Source organism: Mus caroli, chromosome 19 (assembly GCF_900094665.2).
Source record: "Mus caroli chromosome 19, CAROLI_EIJ_v1.1, whole genome shotgun sequence".
Lineage (NCBI taxonomy): Eukaryota > Metazoa > Chordata > Mammalia > Rodentia > Muridae > Mus > Mus caroli.
Genome location: NC_034588.1, coordinates 43,410,444 through 43,416,344, shown reverse-complemented (window position 1 = coordinate 43,416,344; position 5,901 = coordinate 43,410,444).

The following is a 5,901-nucleotide window of genomic DNA, read 5'->3' as shown; positions in this document are numbered from 1 at the left end:
AGGAAGGGAGGAAGGGAGGAAGGGAGGAAGGGAGGAAGGGAGGAAGGGAGGAAGGGAGGAAGGGAGGAAGGGAGGAAGGGAGGAAGGGAGGGAGGGAGCAGGAAGGGAGCTAAGTAGTTGGAGGAGATAGTTTACTCAGTAAAATTCGTGGCCTGCAAGCAGCAGGACACATGTTAAATTCCCACAACCCACACCTTCAGAACCAAGTATTGTGTTGTGTGCTTCCCTTCCCATCTCTGGAGAGATAGAAACAGGCAGGCGTATGGAACATGATTGGCCAGCCAGCCTAGCCTGCTTGGTGAGTTCCAGGCCAAGGATAGGCCATGCCTCAAGGACAAACAAACAAATAAATAAACAACGGGAACAACAGATCAGGTGGACAGCCTCTGAGGAGCAACACTTGAAGTTTCTCTCTTACAGTGCTCCCATACACACAGAGTGCTCTCTAACATACACATACGTGTTCTCTCCCACACACAGTTCTATCACACACATATAGTGCTGTCACATACACATACAGTACTCACACACACACATATAGTACTCTCTCACACACATTGAGTACTCTTTCACACACACATACAGTACTCTCACATACACATACATACAGGACTCTGACACACATACAGTACTCTCACACACATATACATATAGTACTCTCAAATAAGCATACAGTACTCTCTCACAAATAGACAGACACACATTCACACACGCACATTCACACATACAAAGAGGTTTTAGATATGTAACTAAGAGTTAGTCCAAGAAAAGTGCCCTTGCTTGTGCTGCCTTCAATATGGTGGACTGACTAGCTTCACCAACAAAGACTTACCTTCACACTGTCCTGGAGATTTGAAACCCTAGAGTGAAGTCTAGCAGGGCTGGTTTCTGATGAGGCTGACTTCTTGGCTTGCAAACAGACAGTCCTCACACACCCGTCCTCTGAGACTGTGGAGAAAGCCAGCTCTCTGGTACCCTCTCTTACAAGGACACAAGTCCACTGAACCAGGAGCCAACCCTTCCTTATAAATTCTTTTACCTTAATTTACTTTGCTAAAAATTCCTCCCTCCCAGGGCTGGAGAGATGGCCCAGCGGTAAAGAGCACTGACTGCTCTTCCAGAGGTCCTGAGTTTAATTCCCAGCAACCACATGGAGGCTCACAACCATCTGTAATGGGATCTGATGCCCTCTTCTGATGTGCCTGAAGACAGCTACAGTGTACTCATATACATAAAATAAATAAATCCTTTTTTAAAATTCCTTTCTTTTCTCTCTCTCCTGCTCTTCCTCTTCCTCCTCCTCCTCCTCTCTTTTGTCCTCCTTTTCCATGCCTCTCCCTCTTCTTTTTGTTTTTTGGTGGGTTTTGCTTTCTTTTGTTTTGTTTTGAGACAGAGTCATATTGTTTAACCAAGTTAGCTTCAAAGTCTCAATCCTCCTGCCTCAGCCACCCAAGTGCTGGGATTACAGGCATGTTCCACCACATCTGGTTAGTGTCCATTTTAAAATATAGCCAGACTAAAAATTATGCTTCAGCGTATGACCAGAGGGGAGTAGCATGAATATCAATACCTAATGAAAAGACAGAGACAAAGATGAAATTCATAACACCCAAGTGAGAACGCAGGGTTAAGGCCGGGAAGGCAACACTAACTTTAGGAGAGTGTGTGGTCAGAAAGCCGGTGCCATAGTCCATGAAGAGGACCAGCAGGAATCTTTGAAATTGTTGGGGCTGGTCTATAATGGGTTGAATACTAAGTTTCAGAGCTAGGGTTTTACTGTAAAGGAGTTGGAGGAATCCTAAGTCAAAGAATTGTTTTATAGGAAGATTGGCCTGGCTGTTAGCAAGACAATGGCGTTAAGGTCCCATTGATTTATTTAGGGAACTCCATTTTGTTTGTTTCCTCTGTGTGTGTGTGTATGTGTGTGTGTGTGTGCACGCGCGCGTGCATGCGTGCGCGCGCATGCATACACTCGCATCTGATGTACATGCTGTACAGGAGTATGCACAAATGTATAGAGATTATGTCTGCACTTAGAGGCCAGAGGTCAGCATTGGGTGTCTTCCTCGATCACACTCCACTGAACCTAAGGCTCACTAATACAGCAAGGCTGGCTGACGAGTAAACTCCAGCAATCCACCTGTCGTGGCACTAGGATTACAGATGAGCCCCACGAGTGGCCCTTACATAGTTCCGGGGATGTGAACTCAGGTCCTCATGCCTGTGAGTGAGCGCTTCACTGACTGACCATATGTCTCTGCCTGGTCCAAATATGAGGAACCCTGGCCACTAAGCAGACAGCACCTTCGTGGCTTACAAAGCACTTTCTCGTATACCACCCCACATTACTCAACAAGGAGAACACATCCCGAGAATGAGGCACAAGTGATTTTGTCACTTTGCAAATTTCAAGTGCACTCACAGGGACCCAGATGGTGCACTTTGGTGACTCCACGTGGCCTTTTGTGGACTACTTAAGATGTGATGGTCTGCCAGACTCACACAGCATACTGTCTTCCAGTAGATGTCTTTTTAATGAGTAAAAGGAGTAGACATTATAATAACAACAAAAAGTATAGTAAAAAGCTAGACATGGTAACACTCAAGAAGCTGAGGCAGGAGGATGGTAAGTGGTAGGCCAGCCTAGGTAACAAAACAAGAGTCTTTTTCAAATATATACATATATAGGTATAATTTATATATAGAGAGATAGATAGACATATATACACATACATATATACACGTATACATATATATACACATATATGTATACGTGTATATACGTGTATGCATGTATGCATATATGCATTATGCATGTATACATATATACATACATATACATATATATGTGTGTACATACACACAAACATACATACATACATACATACATACATATATACACACATACATACATACATGTATACATATATGAAAACAACAAAGCCAGGATCATAGTTCTTATTCTCCCTATCATGTACTGTATGGGACTGTGCGCCTTCTGTTTTTACACGAGTGGCAGGGAGTAAGTTTGCTTATTCCAGCAGCATCACAAAGATGTACGTGATATGTTGTCCTACGGACATTTGACATCATCTGTCACCAAGCAATGGGAATTTTCAGCTCCACATTATAATCTTTTTTAGTGTGCATGTGTGCATGCACATTCTTGCAAGTGCCCTCAGAGGTTAGAGGGCATTTGATCCTCAGGAGATGGAGTTACAGGCATTTGTGAACCATCTGATGTGGGTGCTAGGATCGGAACCCAGGTCCTCAGGAGGAGAAGCACGTGCTCTTAGAGCTGAGCCATCTCTCCGGCCCATCTCTATTACAATCATAGGGGCACCGTCATATGTCTAATACATCCTTGATTACACTGTCACTTTAGTGTACAAAGCTTTCTTACCTAACTGTCCCTCCACAGTTAGGATATGCCACGTCTCCAGCCACAAATAGGGCAGAATCAAAGGTCACATGCTACAGGAGTCCCCAAAAGAGTAGAGGGGACACCACATCTTCTATTCAGGAAGTCCATTCTAGGATCACAAACTACTATCCCTAGGTCTCAGTGGAAATTAGAAATTTTCGACCATGCATGCAGTTTCCTGGGTTGGCCTAGACTCCTGATCATAGGTCAGACTTCATGATATATCTTGTTTAAGCTTTTAGAACTGTTTAAGCGGAGAGGTCATACCCTAATCCCTACTCTAGGAAGACTGAGGCAGGAAGACCTTCTCATAGAGCAAAAGCCGATCTGGAAAGATAAACTGGGGGGCTGGAGAGATGGGGTTTAGAGCTCAGGGGTTTCGAGCGCTTGCGGCTCTTGCAGAGGGTGCAGATCCAGTTCCTAGCACTCTCATGGTGATTCACAACCATCAGTAACTGCAGTCCCGGGGGAGCCGATGCCCTCTTCTAGCCTCCACAGACACCAGGCAGGCACACATGGTGAGCCTACATACATGCTGACAAGAGCACTCATACACACACAAAAAAATTACAAATGCTTACAAATCTCCCAAAACAGAACTTTTTAAAAAAAAAAAAAAGATATTCTTAATCATTAGTCCAGTTTAAAGCTTAAAGCAGAACAGCCCCAGACAAAGGCAAACATAACTGTAGGCAGGGATGTGTGTGTGTGTGTGTGGTGTGTATGCATGCATGCATCTGCATGCTTAGGAGAAACATAGGTTCTCAATCAGTTCTCCACCTTAGTTTTTGAAACAAGGTCTCTCACTGAACCTGGAGCTCACTGATTGGCTGGGCTGGCTGGCTGCAAGCCCCACCTACCCTTCTATATCTCCATAGTGTGGGGGAGTGTGTGCCTGCTTATGGAGGGGGGCACAAGTGTTCCAGGACATACTGACATGCCTACCTTCATGGGGTCTGGACATGCAAACTTAGCTCTTCATGCTTGTCTGCAAGCACTGTACCAACTGGGCCACCTCCCTAGCCCTGTCTCTTATAGCCATCTCTTCTAGCAGATGTCCCTGCTGCTCCTGCCAATGAAAACCCTATACATACTTTCTACATCACCCCCTACACACACACACACACACACACACACACACACACACTCTAGCTGTAATTACTGCTCTTACTTTGTTCTCTCCTACCCCATCCCTCCCACTCAAGCCCCTCAGTGCAGAGGAGCAGGGCCCCATTCATGCCACAGGAACACAATAGCCCCAGCTCTTTTTACTTCTTAGACAGGGTCTCACTCCAGTTGCCCAGGCTGGCTTTGAACTCATGTTTTAGGCCAGGCAATCCTTGGCCTTTCAACCCTCTTGTTCAGCCTCTCAACTAACCAGTTCCTACACTGTTTAACTTAGGAAGGCCCTGGAGGAAGACAGACAAAGCATGCGATGCAACGGGAGAGGCCCCAGGAGACCTGGTTCTGGTCTTGGTACCAACTTGGTGCCAAGTCTAGTCTGCAGTCCCAACACTCAGATCATTTCCATATGCACGGCTTCAGCGTTTCCCTCCATGAAACTTGAAAAAGTCAGCACGGAGAAGGGGTGTAAGGGAGCCGTTCTCAGTAAAGACACAGTCTGGCTAATGTGGCATGGTTGATCCATGCAGAATACAGAATCTCCCTCGCTACCACAGGAAAGTGGCATTTTTAAAAGATTGCACGGACTTGGTGAGTCTCTGCTACATTATTTAAAAGGAAAAATAAAGACATCTCCTTCCTGGTGCTTCCGTAGGCAGAACTGCTTGAAAGGAATAATAAGGTTAATTGATAAAAAGAAAGCAAGGACAGTTAATAAAAGATGAGATGAACGGGTAGGTCCACAAGCCACACCAGGTGCCCCACACTTGCCATTCGAACCTTCCATCCGCAGCATTTGACATTTGAGGTGTTGCATTCTTAAGGAAGCTCATTTAATATTCGCAAAGGAAGCTACACGGGAGAAGCTGGTTAACTCTAGGAACAGAGGCTAAGCTGTACAAGCCACTTCACCCAACACAGTTAGGCTCTGAGCTATATGTCAAATTACCATAAGCAGCCCCAGCCCTGTGGGCCCCTCCGGCGAGGCTCCCTGCCAAGCTCCACAAGCCTGCTTGGTTGCTGCTTGTGATGAATTAAAGATATGTCACAGGTTATCCTAAGGATTGAATATTTCCAGCTTTGTACTGGCAAATGAGTTCAGTCTGGGAGCTGGGGATATATCCCAATGAGTAGATCACTTGCCACACAAGCGTGAAGCCTGAGTAGGATCCCCAGCACCCCATATAAAGTAAATTAATTTTATGATGTGCATATATATACACACACATACATGCATATATACATTATATACACACATATATGTATATATGTGTGTATGTATATATACATATATGTGTATACATATATATGTGTATATATATATATATATATATATATATATATATATATATATA